Source organism: Vombatus ursinus, unplaced genomic scaffold, assembly GCF_900497805.2.
Source record: "Vombatus ursinus unplaced genomic scaffold, bare-nosed wombat genome assembly UNPS02014886.1, whole genome shotgun sequence".
Taxonomy (NCBI): domain Eukaryota; kingdom Metazoa; phylum Chordata; class Mammalia; order Diprotodontia; family Vombatidae; genus Vombatus; species Vombatus ursinus.
Window position 1 is genome coordinate 32,057 of NW_020954664.1, and position 20,463 is coordinate 52,519.

At 37.3% G+C, this 20,463-nt stretch overlaps 1 pseudogene; it reads right to left on the reverse strand.

Moving 5' to 3' along the window:
* Nucleotides 1-485: 485 nt before the first annotated feature.
* Nucleotides 486-20,463, reverse strand: part of LOC114028552 — a 30,888-nt pseudogene continuing 10,910 nt past the window's right edge.

The window sequence follows — 20,463 nt, forward strand, 5'->3', positions numbered from 1 at the left end:
AATTTATTAGGATAAATCAAATCCACCCATTAGCTCTCTAACATGGAGTGCAGAATTCTTTTTATTGCCTTAAATATATTTTTCAAAAATGATCACTGGGTATTTTTAACATGCATATATGTAACATTTATATATTATATATATAAAACACATATACATGTAATAATATAATAATAAATATATTTAACAAATATGTAACATATATGTGTCATGTGTCTTACAAGTGCATGTTTTAATAACAAATGAAATTAGTAATATTTAGATAATTCATAGTGTATTTGTAAAATGAATTTTTTCTCAAAACACACTTCTCACTAAGATAAATAAATAAAATCCAAGCAAACCTACCTACGCAAAGTTTGAATCAACTTTGGTAGATTTCAGTGTAATACATAGTCCATAACTAGCATGTTTGCCCTTTCCCCCCATTGCTGCTCATCTTCTGAGCTAAGAACTATTTAAAATTCTTTTTATTAAGATTTTATTATGTTGACATGTTTCTCATTCCACATCATCTTCAGTCAAGCTCTGTACACTCACAATTCTCTGGCTAATTGTTGGCAGCTTAGTCAGAAGCATCTGGACCACTGTGATGGGAGAGTTTGTTGTAAAACTTGCAACAACTGTTGTGGCTGCCCACAGACAGCAATGGCATTTGTCAAGTGGTAAACACCCTTTCCATATTCACCTTGGGCTAGTAATTCCTCACCAAGCTGTATTTCTTCAAGAAAGAACTTCTGAACAGCTTCTGCATCTTTAAGGTCAGGTAACTTGGAAAGCCTCGCTCTCTCTTTAGCAAGCTTCTGTTTCTTTCTTCGCTCTCGGAGCCTGTTCTTAAAATTGGGGTCGCTCTGTCTCCTGTGGTCAAAGTAAATACAGTAGGCAATGAAGAGGGTCTGCACCCTGGCCCACCATGCTTCTGGCTGCTGCTCAAGGTAGAGGTAGCAGCTTGAAGGAAATTTCTAATCCAGAATCCAGAGCTGGATGAAGTTGTAGAAGCTAGAATGTCAGTGTTGGGAAGGACTAGAGGGAGAAAGTGGGAGATGTTCAGAGGCTGAGAACAGAAATGGTGAGAAGCAGTGGGAGAATGACTTTTTTTAAAGAAAAGTTTTATAAATAGGTCATAGCAAATTATTGGGGCCACTCAATAGAGAATGACAGGCCTGGGAGCAGCCATGGAGAAGAGAATGAGAGAATTAGGAGAACATTTAGAACCAGAGATATCAGATTAAGGAGAGAACACAAAAGGTCAGACCTAGAGTGTCCCCAAAACTCCCATAGACCATTGCTGGGAGGGCTAAGAGAACATAAACCATCTGCTCTGGAATGGGCCTTAGAATGCAAAATATCATACATTTCAAGAATATTTGTTCAAATATACCCTTAATGGGCAAAAAACATATTGGCCAGTTCTTGGTAAATTAAGAAAGACAGAGAATACAGATTTTTCCATGGGAGATCAGTCCTTTATTTCAATTTAATTTACAGTGTGGTATAAAATAATTTTACATAGTGGTGAAGCTTTAAAAAAAAGTCTCACTTCCTCAACCACACAACCAAAGGTATTTGGTAAAAGTACTGACTGATTTTTGGCTAGATAAAAAAATCCCATGACAACCACCAACCCACCCAAACAAATGCAGTTACATGCAGTTCCTCCTTTGGTAAAGACTGCTATTGATGTTACTGTTAATGCTAATGAATGTGCAATATTTTTGGATAAAAAATAAAAACAAACAAACCCCCCCAAGTTATAACATAGGACTTACAAAGAATACAATTTGTTTTGAAATCAGTATATCTGTAAGACCCATGTGCATTGTAATAATAATCCAATTAAGGAAAAAACACCTTCTATATTATAGGAGGGTGCAGCCTTAGAACCAAAAATAGCAGATCTTGGGAGGTACTTAAAATATTGAGTGTCTGGCCTTCCAGGTACTAGGTACAAGGAAGAAAGTTGGAGGTGACTGAAAGCTTAGATTATAGAACATCCTAGGTCAGAGGTTAAGTCCTAATTCTAAATGTCTCAATTTGGAATAGAAAGTAAAGCCAGAATATGAAATTTGGGAGGGTATTTAGAACCTAGAATGTCTGAGCTTGAATGAAATGTCAAATCCAGAATCCTGAGCCAGATGAGGCTGTGGAGCTAGAATGTCAGTGTTTGGAAGTATTAGAACAGAACAAGTGGGAGAAATTCAGAGGCTGAGAAGGGGAATTGTTGGAAGTAGTAGGATTTTGGCAAACAGAATGTCAGGCCTGGGAATAGTCATGGAGAAGAGGATGAGAGTCAGAAGAATCTTTAGAAGAAGGGATACTGGGACAAAGAGAGCTCTCAGAAACTAAAGATCAGACCTGGTATGCCCTAGCTGTGTGCCATAGCTGGGAGGGCTGTGAAAACATAAATCATCTGCTCTGGTAGGGACCTTAGAATGGAAAATAGCATAAATGGCAAGGATTTCTTTTCATACACACACATACACCCACACCCACACACACATTCCTAGTGATCACAATATTAGCCAGTTTTAGGGAATTTAAGAAACAAGATGGTAGATATTTCATATGAGGTCAATCATTTACAGTAACTGAATTTATAGAACACATTTGGTGAGCCTTAAAAGACATTCTTACACCCTCCACCACACTGCCAAAGGAGTATAGTGAGCATATTATCTACTTTTTGGTGAGTCAAAATAATCCCCCTCTAAGACAGGAGAGGAATAGAAGAGCCCTTAGAAGAAGGGATATCAAAGCAAGGAGAGGCCTTAGAACCCAGCATATAGAAATAGGAGTGTCCTCAATACCATGGCATGTGATTGCTGGGAGGACTCTGAGAAAGTAAATCAACAGCTTTGGAGGGTCCTCAGAATGGAAAATACCATCAATGGCCAGGATTATATATTGAGTCAGGCAAAATACTGGCCAATCCTGAAGATTTGAAAAACAAGAAAAATGCAGATTTTGTGTAAGAGTGCATTTCTTACAATTTAATTTTTCCATTGCTGATGCTTTAAAACAAAATTCACATCTTTATCCACATAGCCACCAAGGTATAGTTATAATACTGCTGATTTTTTGGCCAGCCAAAAATAATTCCCAAAGTCACCAAAAGTTGTACATGAAAACAAATGCAATTCCATATAGTTTCTTCCCTGGTAAAGACTGGTTCAATATTACTATGCATGATAACGAATGTAGATTACTTTTGGCCACAAAAACAAAGTATTCCATACAGAGGACTTAGAAGAGAGTAGATTTAGGTTTCAAAATCCATATAACAATAAGACACATGTGCATTGTAATAATCAAGAAATCAAAAACTGAACAAATAACCATATAGATTGCAGGAGTTGTGCCTTTAGCGCCAAAAATATAGTATCTTGGAATGTCCTTAGAATACTGAATTTCCGTTCTTCCAGGTACCATTCTGGGGGAAAATGGGAGGTGCTTGAGAATGTAGAATATGGAATTTCCTAGCTTGGTTGTATGTCCTGATTCTAAAAATCCCAATCTGGATTGAAAAGTGGAGCCATAATTTTAGATTGGGAAGGGCATTTAGAAGCTAGAATGTCTGAGATGAAAGAATTTTGAATCCAGAGTCCTGAGCTGAATGCATTTGTAGAAGCTGGCATGTCAGTGTTGGGAAGGACTACAAAAGAAGAGAGTAGATTTGCCAAGGATGAGAATGGAAATTGTCAGAAGGATTTTCCCAGACAGAATGTCAGGCCTGGGAGCAGCCAAGGAGAAGACAATGTGAGAATGAGGAGAGTACCAAGAACAAAGGCCATCAGAGTAAGGAGAGCCCCTGGAACATGAAAGGGCAGATTTTGGAGTGTCCTGAAAACCACGACATGTGATAGCTGGGAGGGCTTTGAGAACATAAATCATCTGCTCTGGAATGGTCTTAGAATGCAAAATCTCATACATGGAAAGGATTGGATTCACACATATTCTTAGTGGACCAAAATATTGGCTGGTTCAAGGAAATTTTAAAAAAATAGGAGAGAAGATTTTTCACATGACATTGATGATTTATTTGAATTTAATATATATTAGCCTGGTCTTCATGCTTTAAAAAATTCTTCAATTCTCAACCCCATAGTCACATGTGTATGGGGGAAAGTACTCTCTTCTTTAGATAACCAAAAAAAACCTGGAAAAAACAAAGCTTGTGCACACCAAAATACAATTCCCTGCAGTCCCTTCTTTGGTAAAGACACCTATTGATATTCCTATTAATGATAATGAATATCAAGTATTTTTTCCCACAAAACAAAGTATTAGATACTAAGGAGTCATAAATGAGATAACTTATATTTCAAAATCATTATATTAGTAATTTAATAGTCATTATGTTTGCATTTTATTTATAATTTTTTAATTAAAAAACTGAAAAAAAAGTTATAGATCACAGGAAGGTGTGACCTTAGAACCAAAAATGTCAGAGCTGGGAAGCTCCTTACAACACTGAATGTCTAGTGTTCCAGGTACCATATAAGGAAGAAATTTGGATATGACTGAGAGGTCAGAATACTGAATTTCCCAGCTAAGGGGTGAGGCTCACCTCTGGATATGCCATTTTGGATTGGAAAGTGTGGCACATATATTATATTGGAGAAGTCATATAGAACCAAGAACATCTGAGCATGAAGGAAATTTCAAATCCAGAATCCAGAACTGGATGAGACTGTGAAATCTGGAATGTCAGTTTTGGGAGGGACTAGAGCAGAGAGAGTGGGAGATGTTCAGGGGCTGAGAATGGAAATAATGAGAAGTAGTGGAATTTTGGCACACAGAATGTCAGGATATGGTGTAACCAGGGAAAAGCGAATAAGAGAGTTAGTAGAGCATTTAGAAGTAGAGATATTAGGCTAAGGAAACACAAAAGGTCAAATCTTGAAGTGTCCTGAAATAGCTATAACAGTCCAGCAACATCAATCCTCAGCTCTGGCAGGGGTCTTAGTGGTAAGGATTATTTTAATATGTATCCTTAGTAGGCCAAAATATTGACCAATTCAAATTATTTTTTTCAAAAATAATGAGAAATTAAATTTTTTATTATAGGATAAATAATTTATTCCAATTTAACATAACAGCCCACTGTTGATACCTTAAAAAAAAGAAATCTCACATCCAAAACCATAGAACCAAGGGGTTGGCTGGGTGACAGTTTTTGTTTGTTTTTGGAACAATACAATTCCATGAATGTTTTCATTGATAAAAACTGCTTTTGGTATTAATAATAATCATAATGATTATAATGTATTTTGGGGGAAAAATAAGGTGTTATATACACTAGCATTAAAGGGATGCCCTATCTACTTTGCAAACTTAGTATTTGTTAAGCATGTGAATATTGTTATAAAAAAGGGGAAAAATAACCTGGCTGGTTGTAGCAGAGTGAGGCCTTAGAACATAAAATGTTAGAACTGGAGTCAGAACTGTCAGAACACTGAGAGTTCTGAGCTTTGAGGATCCCTTTAGAGAAATAGTTTGGAGGTGGAAGGGGACTTAGACTATATAGCATGGTAGAGCTGGTAGGGCAGTGTGGGTTCTGAATGTCAGAACTTGGAATATACATAGAAGTTAGAATATCAGAACTGGGAGGTCACTTAGAACTGGAATTTTTGAGTTGTATAAAATTTCTAAACCAAGATAGGGCACTAGAACCTGTCCTAACAGCATAGGGATGGACCTTAGAAGACAGCAAGTGAGAGATGTCCAAAGCCTGAGATAAGAAATTTCCAGAGCCAGTGGGACCCTGGAACAGAGAAGGTCTGGACTGAGAGGAGCCATAGAGCAGAGAAAGACAGAGGCAGGAGATCACTTAACCCAAGGGACATTAGAGCCAGGAGAGCCCTTAGAACACAGAATGTCAGAAGTCAGAGGGGCCTTGAAGGCAAAGAATGTCTTAGCTGGGAGTGCCAGGAGATGGTAAATCGTCAGCTCTGGAACACAAAATATTGTTGCTGGGAAGGAGGATGCTTGGTTATGTGCTCAGTGGGCCAAAGTTTGGGGAAGGACCAGATAATTTAAAAAATAAGAAGCCATTGTAATTTTTAGGATGTTTATTCATTCATATCAATATATTTTATATCAGGCACAACAGTGATGCTTTGAATGAAAACTGAAGTCTTCAAATACCCAAGATAATCTTGCAAGGTACCAGGACTATGCCTCATTTACCTGAAAACAATAAGAAAAAAAAGCAAGAAAAGAAAAACATGTAATAGTCTCTTCATCAGGTAAGATATGTATTGATATTCCTCTTAATAATAACGATTATGGAGTATTTTTTGAGGGGGAAAGTAGGTATTGAGTCCTAGGAATTAAAAAGAAGGTGTGTACTTTGAAGTCACTACAAGGATAAGGCAGAAGAGAAGTTACTGAGATCAATAGAATTAAAAGAGTTAAAGGAAGAAAAGGCCCTTTTAGGTTCTAGGAAGTTGTGGCCTGAGAAACTAGAACTCCAGTTCTGGAAGTGTCCTTAGAACCTGGCGTGTCTAGCCTTCAGGATGATTTTCAGGGAAGAATATTGGAGGTCTCAAGGAACATAGAATACAGACTTTCCTAGCTAGGATTGACATTGCACTCAATGTCAGAACCTGAAATTGGCCAAGAAGTACTGAGAGTGTAGAATATCTGAGTGTGAAGGAAATTTTGAATCCAGAATCCTAGGCTGGATATCAAATATGGGAGAGACTAGAGATGCTCAGAGGATGAGAATGGAAATTGTCAGAAGCCAGAGGATTTTAGCACATGGAATGTCAGGCTTGGGAGTAGCCATGGAGAAGAGAATGCTAGAGATCAGTGAGCACTCAGAAGAAGGGATATCAGAGCAAAGAGAGCCCTTAGAACACAAAAGGGCAGATCTTAGAGTTTCCTAAAAATCATCTTATTTGATAGCTAGAAGAGTTCTGAGAACCTAAATCATCTGTTCTGGAAGGGGTCTTAGAATGGAAAATATCATAAATGATAAGGATTTACTTCACTTATCTTAGTAGTGGGCCCAAATATTGGCCAGTTATAGGTAATTTAAAAAAGAAGAAAAATATAAATATTTCATTTGAGATCATTTATTTTTTCCAATTTATTTTATATTGTACATCGGTGATGTTTAAAAAACAAACAAACAAACCTCACATTTTCAACCCAACAGCCAAAAAGATTTGGTGAGACTACTGTCTAGTTTTGACCTGCAAAGAAAACCATCCCAAACTCCCAAAATCTGCAGTGTCAACCAACAGAGTTTGATCTAAGAAAGACAAATGAATTAGGTTTGTCTGCCCATTTATTTTCTCTCAAGCTGGCTTGCAAGCATGGGGAGCTACAAGCAAAAGTCTGAGATCCCTTTGGAGTTGGGGTACACAGTTTTTAAACCCTTCCCACAGGAGCTGAGGTCATTCCATGGAAATACCCTTCTATCAGACCCCTGCCCCAGTCTGGGCTATCTAGACAAAAAGAAATCTGTCTCCACTCAAGCTTTAGTAGAACAGATGTCAAGGCTAAATATTTACTTCTAAAATTCTAAGCCAAATAGCTCAATCTTATGCTTGCATCTTACTATAATAACCTCAGATGTTCCAGTATCAATCTATTATTTAATAGATTTAATATTGTGCTTATACAACTTTTGATTATAGAAATTTGCCATAAAAGAATAGGGACATAACCGAAGTAAGGCAACAATGTTTCCCTAACTTCATGTCAATTCCAGGCAGAAGTTATATAATGGCCAACTGTGTTGAGCCAGGCTTAAAGTCTGGCAGGTGTCATATTGGGGAAAATTGAGTCAGGAGAATCCTACCTCTCAGCTCATGCAGAATAGCTGTTCTCCTGACCTTCCCATGAGAACACCCTCTGCAGTTACCCCCACAGGGTTGCTGGCCTCATGGGTCAGCGACTCAATCAGTTCCTTGATAACTATACCTGGAGTTAGACTCAGGAAAACAGTCCATTAACAGTTCCATAAGGTCTTGAATAGCAAATTCCCATAATCAGGGTTTCAGATGTGACTATAATCTCACATTGGTTAGGGAACATCTTTAAAGTGAACCTTAAGTTGTTTGCATGCATTCCTACACATGTTCTAGTTCCTGATTAAATAACATAATGAAACTCAAAATTCACAGTAGGTTTGGACATAATTCTCATCAATATCAAATTATTACTTGCAACAAATTAGTGCAAATGGAAATTTAGTAAGCCTTCTAGAAATCACACAAAAGATTTTACAAAACATTTTTTTTGGCAATTGAGGTTAAGTGACTTGCCCGGGGTCACACAGCTAGTAAATGTCAAGTGTTTGGTCTGAGGCCGGATTTAAACTCAAGTCTTCCTGACTTCAGGGCTGGTGCTCTATCCACTGAGTCACCTAGCTGCCCCGTCAAAACATTTCTTCATAAAAGCATTCCTTTCCTAAAAACAGCTTACACTTTATTCTGTTACTGTAACAAAATAAATTAATGACAAGGAGATTTTACAAGGTCCTTTCTTTGCATAATTACCAAGTTTCCTTTCACAAAAATACCTTTGTAAATATTTGACTTAAACAAAAACTCCAAATAGCTCAGTTAACAATCATAATTTACTAAGTGAGAGCTGAAACTTCCTTTTAAATATAGACCAAATTTGGAAGTTTATATTTTCTTAAATTATGAAAGGTATTACGACACATGGTCAGATAGAATGACCTAACATCTTCCTAACCCATTCTTATTTTCCTCTGACAGTACAATTCTTAATCTAACAACATCTAGATTACAAGAGAAATGGCTTTTCTAACAACATAGGTGATACAATTGTTTACCAAATTGCACAATTTAGAAATGTAACAGTACCCTACTCATTATAATGTGTTTAAAATTTGAAACAACCCATTATCAATTTAGGTAAATGCATTTCTAAATCACCTTGCACAGAGAATCATTCATCTCATCATTAATATGTTGAAATTACAACCTGAAACCATCTTATATATTTTCATAATAGCCAAGATTTCAAATGAAAAATCTGGTCTCATAGTAAATATCAGTATTATTATTATTACTTATTTATAACCAAATATACCTCATTAAATATTAACAGTTTTCAAAAAGATTTTATCACATCCTTTTTTTTAAAGGCCCAATTCATATGCAACAAAATCCAGATTAAAAATTGAGAAATACAGTAATAACACAAATAATATACTTCAGATGACATCAATTGCACTTTCAGATTATCACATATAGAAATTATTGCTCTTATTACTTTTGGTACTTTAAAACTACTTCAAATTATCAGGTATAAAACAATTACATTTGTCTAGCATATGCCAGTCATTGTGTTAAGGACTTTACAATCATATGATCCTCACAACATCCCTGGGAAGTGAGTTCCATTATTATTCCCTTACAAAAAAGTAAACTGAGGTAAATAGACTTAAATCAAATCAAATCTGTATTTATAATAGCTAACGATAAACATTTAAGAATTTTTTTTAAAATCCAATACTCTTGGCCCTTTAAGAGGAAATATTATCCACAAATTCATATATTCCCTTAAAAAAAAAAAGACACATGGCTGTGTATTCCCAGCTCTGAATACCCCCCCTTTTGTTCCCTCTACTTCCTTAAGAGAGCTCAAGTCTAGTCTCCCTTTTTGAAGCTTATCAGATAAAAAAAAAAAAACTACCTTAAGCATTTCATCCTCCAGGGAGTTTCAGGCTGATGCATATAAGTTTTACAAACAGTTTAAATTCACCTATAATCATTCAGGTTAGTTAAGAGTTTGTCCCAGGCAATGAGACCAGAGGAATCTGAATTAATGCTGACAGGGTGTGGTCAGTTTCCCCAGGCATAAACTTCCAGAGTTCCAATAATTAATTGAACAGGATGGGGGTGGGGGGAGGCTTACAGCACATGGGCTTGCTGCAGATCATGCCACCCCAAACTATTCCCAAACCATTTTTTTCTTCCCATCATGTTTTCGCTCAAACCTTTATTCCTCTTTACTAATCTTTCAAACCCATTACTCAGACTACCTCCACTTTCTTTTATATTCCAAACTAAAAATTATACTCACCCCACTTTTGGTCCTGCTTCTCTTCACCTGTTAGAATCTGGAGGGAGTTAATGCCTAACACTTTACAAATCAAGAGAGCTATTTTTTTCACCACACCCTTCACAAACAGCTTTTATAATATTAATGCTTAAAAGACAGAAAAACCCTTCTTTTTGCAGTTTTAAACACATTGCCTTGATACCTGACATATTGGTGGGAGGGGGTGCAAGTCAGTTCTCTAGATTTAATTTAAACACAAAGTACAAACTCTAGCTTTGGGATCTGATTAAACCTGAATTCAAACCCTTAGCTTTTCCCTTTCTCAGCCCTTGCTGTCTTGGCTGTATGCTCTAGATCCTTATCAGTAAAGGCTGCTTGCTGCTCTGATTTCACCTTCCACTAACTTCTGGGAGAGTGTCTCCCTGCTTTTTGATTCCATTACTCCTCCCAAAAAAAATCTTAATCTCCCACTGAAAGCCTAAGGTGGGAGTTCTTTCCTAATATTCTCTCTCTAATTACAGACCTTAGATATTCCTTAGAAGTTTTTCTGGCTGCATTTTAAGTCTTTCACCACAAATATAAAACATTTTATAAACACACACAGAGATAGAAACAGCTTGACAACACAAAGTGTGCACAAATCTAATTTCCTTGTTGACTTTTAAGTCTCAGTTTGTTTTTAAACCAATTCAGAATTAAAATTAGACTGGTACTGGTCAAAATTCAGAGTTATCACATGCCAGTTTACTCTGACTGACCTCTAGCCAATTACAGAGGATATCCATCAGAGGAGACCCTTTTTTGTTTTTCTTTGAAGTCCCAACCCCAGAGCCACTTGGAGAAAAAAAGAAAACAGACTGCAACCTAAAAACGGGAGATCTGATAGATAAGAAGCAGGGATTTTGGGGATAAGACTTACCCACCCTTCAGGGCTGGGACTTCAGGAAAAAAAGTCCTATGGGTGCTGAGCCCCAGCCCTGTTGGGGTGAAAGTGTATCTCAAAAATCAAAGTCCAAATCCAAGTTGTGGCACCTTTAATGTGAACACCAATTTATTTATTCTAAGAAAGAGACATACAAAATTGGGTGTGTGTATCCATGGGTTAATTTCTCTCAAGCTGGCTTGACATGCATTGCATGGGAGTTTAGTCCAAAACTGGGCCCCCCTAAGGGGGCTAGTTCAGAACTGGCTCAACAGGGATTTTAGGGGTACAGCATTATATACCCTTTCAACAAGGGTTCATATCAACCTGCCATCATTCCACCAGACCATTCCCAGTATCCATCTGTCTGGGCAGTAGTATCTGTTTCCACCCAAGCCTGAGTAAGATAAAATCAATTCAGGTTTGGGTTGGGTTTGACCAGGATAAGAAGATTCAATGAATTCTCATTATCAGTGATGTCCTTCTGAAGAACTTTGAAGCAGAAGTCTGCAAGTGGTGCTCTGAGTCTCTAAGACAGAGATTACCAAGAGAAATAATTTTTAACACTATAGAGTATTTGTGAGGGGAAAAAAAAGGTCTCACATACTGAGGACTTGTTAGAATCATGGCTTCTGTTTCTAAATCAGTAATATGGGTAAGTCCCATGTGCATTGTCATAATAATCCAATCAAGAAGAAAAAGGGAAAAAAAAAACTTTGTACAACAGAGGATGGTGTGACTTTAGAACAATACATGTCATATCTTGGAAGGTCCTTAGCACACTGAATGCCTGGCCTTCCAGGTACCACTCAAGGCAGAAAGTTGAAGGAGGCTGAGAGCTTGGGATACAAAATGTCCTAGCTAGGAGGCAAGTTCCTCCTCTAAATGTCCCAATGTGGAGGGCAGTATGAAGACAGAATATCTGATGAGGGACGGCACTTAGAACCTAGAATGTCTGACCTTGATGAAAATTTCAAGTCCATAATCTAGAGCTGGATGAGGCTCTAGAAGTAAGATTGTCAGTGTTGAGACGGACAAGAACTAGAGTAAAGAGAGTCCTTGGAACACCAAAGGTCAGACCTTTCAGTGTCCTAGAAATTCTTCTATATGACTGCTGGTAGGGCTCTGAAAACATCAATCATCTGTTCTGGAAGGGGCCTTAGAGTTCAAAACCTCACAAATGGAGAGCATTTATATGAAATATTTATATGAAAGTAAATACTTTCATATGTACATTTTACACACACATAACACACACACACATATACATACTGAGTGGACCCAAATATTGGCCATTTCTAACTAACTTTAAAAATAAGAAGCTAGATTTTTTCCTATGAGATCATTTATTCTAATATAATTTATATTACATATCAGTGATGCATAAAGCAAGCAAACAAAAACCTCACTTCTTCAGCTACATTTCCAAAAGTGTTTGGTGAGATTACTATCGATTCTTTGGGGAGCCAAAAAAATCCACAAAAGCTGCTGACCACAACAAAAGCAATGCCCTGCCGTTCTTTCTTTGGTAAAGACTGCTATTGTAATTTTGGACAAAAAAAAACAAGGTATTTCACATAAAGGCAGGTAGGTGGCTCAGTGGATAGAGCACCGGCCCTGGATTCTGGAGGACCTGAGTTCAAATCCGGCCTCAGACACATAACATTTACTAGCTGTGTGACCCTGGGCAAGTCACTTAACCCCATTGCCTAGCCAAAAAAAATGAACTTATTTCTTTTTTCTGTTTTCAAGGGAGAAGACGTTTCAAATCAGTATGTTGCTAACAACAGCGTGCATTGTAATAATAATCCAATTAATAAAAATTTTTAAAATAGACTTTATAAATCACAGAATGGTGTGGCTTTAAAACCAAAAATGTCAAGTCTTGGATGGTCCCTCGAACACTAACAGTTTAGTCTCCTTGCTAGATACCTTGGGGTTTGGGGGCTAGATTTTTTTCTCCTCCCTACTTATTTATGCTGGGTTTTTTCTTCCAAAAACTGGGACAATTAACTCTTTTTTCTCATGTAATTTCATTTATGATTTCTTGAAGTAGAGCTCTGGTGAACCAGGCTTTGATAAAGCCCATTGGCATTCAAATAGAGCTACTTGACTATCCCTTTAAACCCAAATCACTGTGGCTCTTACTGACTGGCCAATAAGAGGTCCCAACCCAAGCCTCACCTGGAATAGACTGTGTGGGTTTGGCCAGTTGTAGGTAATTAAAAAACAAAAACAAAAACCCAAGAAGGATCTAAATTGTTCTTTTGAGAATAAACATTTATTCAAATTTAATTTGTATACTCAATAGTGGTGGTTAAAAAAAATCTCACATCCTGAACTACAGCCCCAAAAGAAGGGTAAGGTGAAGAGATGAACCATTCATCTCAATATCATTTATATTAGCACAGTAGTGATGCTTTAAATGAAAACCCAGATCTTCAAACAAAGGGTCAAGGTACAAGGACAGCGCCTTATTTAGTGGAAATCCACAAGGAGAAAACAAAGACTTTTAATACCCTGTAGTCCCTTCATCAGGTAAGACAAGTATTAATGTTCCTCCCCATGACAATGATTGTGGTGGACTTTCGGACAAAATTTAGGGTAGTTTTGTCTACGGAATTAAAAGGAAAATGATTGTGCTTTGAAATCAGGGTAATGATCAGGAATAAGTGAAGTGTGCTGAAATCAATAGAATTAAAAAATGAAACGAATAAACAAATCCTCGTAGGTCCAAGGAGGAGGTTGTGGCCTTGGTAAGGAGAAAGCCAGGTCTGGAAATGTTCTTAGAACCTGGCATGTCTGGACTTCAAGATGATTTTCAGGGAAGAATATTGGAGGTCTCAGAGAACTTAGAATACAGATTTTCCTAGGTAGGATGGAAGTCGAGGCTCTGAATGTGAAAAGGTGGACTGGACAGAGAAATCAGAACAACAGATCTAGAAGGACATTAGAGCCTAGAATATCTGAGCTTCAGGGAAACTTGAATCCAGAATTCTGAGGTGGACAAGTCCTTCTAACCTCCAATATCGGATTAGGAGGGAGGTTAGAACTGAGAAAGTGGGAGATGTTCAGAGACTGAGAAATAAATTGCCAGAAAAAATAGGATTTTAGCACATCCAATGTCAGGCTTGGGAGTTGCTATGGAAAAGAGAATGAGAGAAGGAGGAGAGTTCTTAGAAGAAGGGATATTGGATCAGCTAGGTGGCACAGTGGATAGAGCACCAGCCCTAGAGTCAGGAAGACCTGAGTTCAAATCTGGCCTCAGATACTTAACACTTACTAGCTGTGTGACCATGGGCAAGTCACTTAACCCCATTGCCTAGCAAAAAAAAAAAAAGAAGAAGAAGAAAGAAAGAAAGAAAAGAAAAAAGAAGAAGATGGGATATCAGAGAGAGGAGAAACCTTCGAACACAAAAGGTCAGAACTTGGAATGTCTGAAAAATACCATATGTGACAGGAGTGAGAGGTCTGAGGTCTGAGAACATAAATTATAAGCACTGAAAGGAGCTTCTAATGGAAAAGATCATAAACGGCAATAACTTATTTAAAAATATATTCTTAGCCAAAAATATTGGCTGGTTATAGTTAATTTTAATTTAAAAAATGAAGAAGAAAGTAGACTTTTCCTATAAGTTTAATAATTTTATTGTGATGTATTATAGATTAACCCAGTGATTATGTTTTTTAAAAAATCTCACATTCTCAACCACACATAACAAAAAGTGAAAGTAGTGATTATTTTTTGGCTAGCTAAAACAAAACCAAAAAAAGTTCACAAACTCAAAGTACCAGCACACTGAAATACAATACCTTGCATTTCTTTCTTTGGTAAAGACTGCTATTGATAATACTATTAATGTTAATGAATACTGAGTATTTTCTCCAAAATTTTAAACTCAGATCATAGTAGAGTGTTTCTTTAGATCCAAAAGTGTCATGTCTTGGAGGGTCTTAGAACACTAAATGTCTCAACTTCCAGTTACCATTCCAGGGGCAAATTTGGAGGTGGCTGAGTGCTTAAAATCAAGAATTTCCATGCTAGGCAATTATTTCCACATCTAAATGTTCCAGTTTAGAGTGGCAAGTGAAGCCAGAATTTGAGATCTAGAAGGGCACTTAGAACCTAGAATGTCTATCCAGAATCCTAAATGGATTAAAGAAGTAGAAGCTGGAATGTCAATTTTGGGAGGGAATAGAACAGAGAGATGTTCAGAGGCTCAGAATGAGAATTGTCAGAAGCAGGAAGATTTGACTAAACAAGAGGCCAGGACTATGTGTAGCCATGGAGAAGAGAATGAGAGAGGCAGGAGAATACTGAGAAAAAAGATATTAGACTGAGTAGAGCCTTTAGAACACAACAGGTCAGATCTTGGAGTGTCCTAAAAACAACCAACCGTATCTGATAGCTGGGAAGGCTCTGAGAACATCAATCATCCATTCTAGAAAGGAACTTAGAATGGAAAATCCCACAAATAGCAAGAATTTATTTTCACACAAATTCTTAGTGGGCCCAAATGTTGGCCATTTCTAAATAATTTAAAAAGCACTAAGAGAATAGATTTTTCTTATGAGATTAATAATTTATTCCCATTTCTTATATAGTAACCCAATGGTAATTTTTTTTTCAGCCAAAGACAAGGTTTATTAGAACATCCATCATATTGGGCAGATTATTGAGGAATCTAAGCATATGTATCGCTAATGCAAGTGGGCCAGATCTTAAGAATCTGAGCGGTGGCTAGATTTTAAGAATCTGAGCACCTTAATGGAGACAAGATGGACCTTATATACAGAAAGACTGTGGGAGGGACTCAAGGGAAGGGAGTGGGAGAAGGGAGTGACCAGGGTTGTAAGGAGGTGTTTCAAAATTCCTTAATGATTGATCACAAAACTTCCAGAATCTGCTAAGATGTTTTTAGCTGTTGTAACTTTTCCCTGTAGCCTCCGTGAAGGAGGATTCAGGGATGTAGAAAGAAGGGAGTAAGTAAGCCTCAGGGAACCAAAATGCACCTGCAGTTTTCCCAATTACCTAGCGCCAAGAGAATTGACAGAATTGGGCATGCATTTTTCGATAGGGCGTCTGTCCTTGTCCTCTATGCTGTGGAAGGTGTATCCAGATCCATGGCCTTGAACCGACCCAGTGGACTGAGAGCCTGAGAGCGTCAGGCCAAGTGTAGACAGCCTCATAACTATCTGCCCAAAAAGCACCTCCAAGCCTTCCTAGGTGCTTGGACAGTGACCCCAACTGCAGGGCAAGAAAGAAGTGGGGAGAGGCTTACATACCTTCCAGTCTTGGCTAGAGAAGAACTTGGGGTTAGGTAGTTTTCCCCATAGAGACCACCAAATTTTTGAGGTTTAGGGGTGTTGGGACCCCAAAATCACAACACTCGGGTCCTGCCTGAATGAATTTGACACAAACCTTCTTTCAGCCAAAGACAAGGTTTATTAGAACATCCATCATATTGGGCAGACTCTTAAGGAATCTAATAATTTGTATTGCTTAATCATTTGTATCGCTAATGCAAGCAGGCCAGATCTTGAGAATCTGAGCAGTGTATAGATTTTAAGAATCTGAGCCTGGTAATTCTTTAAAAACAAAAAACCTCACAATCTCAAAAATACATCTAAAAGAGCATGGTGAAAGTACTGGTTGCTTTTTGGCTGGCTAAAAACCACCCCAGAAAAGAAAAAAAACCAGCATGTTATAACAAAGACATTTCCAAGGAGTTCCTTCTTTGGTCAACACTGCTAGTGAAATTGTTTTAATGAAAATGTATATGGAGTATTTTTGGACCAAAAAAGTTATTTCATTCTGTCTACTTATGAGGGACATGATTTATGATTCAAAATCATATCAGTCAGAACCATGTGTATTGTAATAAGAATCCAATTTTTAAAACCTTCAAAAAACCCTGATAGATCAAAGGAGGGTGTTCCTTTAAGTCTAAAAATCTCATGTCTTGGAATTTGTTAGAACACTGTATGTCTGGGCTTTTAAATAACGTTCAAGAGGGAAAGTCAGAGGAAGTTGAGAGCTTAGAATCTAGAATTTCCTAGCAATGGGATAAGTCTTGCTTCATTATCACGATTGATGGTGGACAGTGAAGATCACATATTAAAAGAAGGAGGGCACTTAGAACCTAGAATTTATGAGCATGAAGGAAATATCAGATCCTGAATCCAGAGCTGAATAAGGCTTTAGAAGCTGGAATATCAGCATTGCAGGGGACTAGAACAGAGAGAGTAGGAGATATGGAGAGGCTAGGATTAGGAAATGTCAGAAGTGGGAGGATTTGGGCACACAGAATATCAGACCTGGGAGGAGTCATGGAGAAGGAGATGAGAGAATAGGAGAGCCCTTAGAAGAAGAAGGCATAGCAGAATGAGGAGAGCTCTTAGAACATGAGAGGTTAGGCCTGGATTGTCTTAAAATCTTCCATCTGGCATAGTAGAGAGGGCTCTGAGAACACATAAACATCTGTTCTGGAGGACCTTAGAATGGAAACCATCATGAAGGGCCAGGATTTACTTTCATATGCATTCTTAGTGGGTCAAATTTAGGGCCAATTCCAGTTAATTTGAAAAAGAAGAAAAAAGTAGGTTTTTCATGTGAATAACAATTTATTCCAATTTAATCTATATTATCCCAATGGTGATTTAACAAAAAAAAAACACTTTCAATCACAAAACAAAAAGTTTAAGAGGAAATTATTTCTATTTTCTGGAGAACCAAAGAATTCCCCTTAAAACCAAAACAACTGAACTCGAAAACAAATTCAATTTTATGTAGTTCCTTCTTTGGTAAAGATTACTATTGATATTTCTATTAATGATCTTGAATATAGAGTATTTTTGTCCACAGAAACTGTTACATACAGAAGGCTTATAAGGGAGAGGACTTCTGTTTCAAAATCATTATATCAGTAATATCATTTGCATTTTAATAATCGATAAATTAAAATACTATGGGAAAAAAACATATACTTCCCAGAAGGGTGTGGTTTCTTAGAGGTCCTTAGATAGTTGAGTATCTTGGCTTCCAGGTGCTACTCAAGGGGCAAAGTTGGAGGTGGCTGAGAGCTCCAATTACAGAATTCCCTAGCTAAGAGGTGAGATCCACTTCTGAATGTCCCATATTGGATTGGAATGTAAAGCTGAAATATTAGATTGGGTGAGACATATATGGACAGCTAGGTGGTACAGCAGATAGAGCTCAAGAAGCCTTATCTTCCTGAGTTCAAATCTGGCCTTAGACATTTCCCAGCTGTGTGGCCTTGGGCAAGTCACTTAAACTTGTTTGCCTCAGTTCCCTCATCTGTAAATTGAAGTTAAGGAAATGGCAAGCCATTCTAGTATCTCTGCTAAGAAAACCTGAATGGGGTCACTAAGAGTCAGACACAACTGAAACCATTGAACAAAACAACACCACCAACAACAAAAGAGATGTATAACCTAGTCTATCTAAGCTTGAAGGAAATTTCTAATCCAGAATCCTGAGCTGGATGCAGTTGGAAAAGCTATAATGTCAATGCTTAGAGGCACTAGAGCAGACAGAGTGGGAGATGTTCAGGGGCTGAGAATGGAAATTGTCAGAAGCAAAGGGAGTTTAAGACACAGAATGACAGGAATTGTAGAAGCTGTGGAAAATGGCATGAGAGAGGTAGGAGAGCCCTTAGAAGAAGGCATAACAGAGCAAAGAGCCCTTAGAACATAGAAATCAGAACCCAGATTGTATTCAAAACTACTGTATATTCAGTAGCTAGAAGGGCTCTAAGAACATCAATCATCTACTCTGGAAGACGCCTAGAATGGAAAAGATCATAAAAGCCAAAGGTTCATTTTCATATATATTCTTAGTGAGTCATAATATTAGCCAATTTTAAGTAAATTAAAAAAACAAGAAGTTAGAGTTTTTTGTGAGAACTGTCATTGATTTCCACTTAATTTGTATCAAACATTTATGAAGCTTAAAAAAAAATTCACATCCTCAAGCACAGAGCCAAAAAAGTATTTTTAAAGTACTGACTGTTTTTTGGCTAGCCCCCAAACACCCAAAGCACTGGCCTGATGAAACAAATGCAATCCAATGCACTTCCTTCTTTGCTAAAAACTATTATTAATATTACTATTAATGATAATGAATATGGAGTCTCTTTGGTCATCAAAAAAGGTGTTACATAAAGCAGACCTATAAGGGACATGGCTCATTTTCAAAACCAATGTATCAGTAAAACCTAGGTATATCATAATAATAATCCAATAAATATAAAAAGTAGGGGGGAAACGCATTTAAATCTTAGGAAGGTTTGGCCTTAGAACCAAGATGTCAGACCTGGAAAGGTTAAATTGTCAATTAAAACAAAACAAAAAAAAGCTTATAGAGTATGGCATTGTGTTTCTTTAGTTCCAGAAATGTCTTCTCTTACAAGGTCTTTTAAAAAATGAATATCTAGACTTCTCATATCCTTGAAGGGGGAGTTTGGAGATGTCTGAGAGCTTAAAATACGGAATTGCTCAGCTGAGTGGCAAGTCTCTCCTCTGAAAAGTTCCAGTTTCTAGTGGAAAGTACAGCCACAAAGCTAGATCAGGGAGAACATATAGAATTGAAAATGTCTCAGCTTGAAGGAAATTTCAAATCCAGAATCTTGAGCTGGATGAGGCTGTAGAAGCTGGAATGTCAGTATTGGGAGGGTTTAGAACAGACAAAGTGAAATAAGTTCAGAGGCTGGGAATGGACATTGTCAGAAGCAGTGGGGTTTTAGTACACAAAATGGCAGGTTTGGAGAAGAGCCATGGGAAGAGAATGAGAGAGGCCAGAAAGCACTTAGAAGAAGTCATAACAGAGCAAAGAAATCCATTATAACACAAAGGTCAGATTTGAGAGGGACTGAGAAAAAAGATATTGGATAGCTTGGAGATATCTGAGATCACAAATCATCTGCTCTGAAGGCGCCATAGAAAGGAAAATTTCATAAATGGCAATGATTTATTTTCATATGTATACCGAATATAGGGCCTGAATATTGGCCATTTCTAGGTAATTTAAACCAGATTTTTCATATGAGATCAATAGGTTAGTCCAGTTTATTTATATTACACATTGGCAATGCTTTTTTTAAAATCCCATATCTATAAACATATTTCAAGAAGGGCATAGTGAACGTCCTGTCAATATTTTGCCTAGCCAAAAGAATCCCTAACAACCCCCAGAACCTGTACATTGAAACAGATGCGATTCTCTGTAGTTCCTTCTTTGGTAAAGATTGCTATAGATATGATTATTAATGATATTGGATATAGAATATTTTTGGACAATAAAACAAGATTTTATAAAGCTAAGACATAGAAGGGACAAGACTTATGTTTCAAAATCAGGATATCATTTAGACTCAAGGACATTGTATTGATAATCCAATTAATAAAAAATAGAAAACCCAACTTTGTCAACCATTGGAGAGTGAGGCCTTAGAACCAAAATTTTCAGTTCTTGG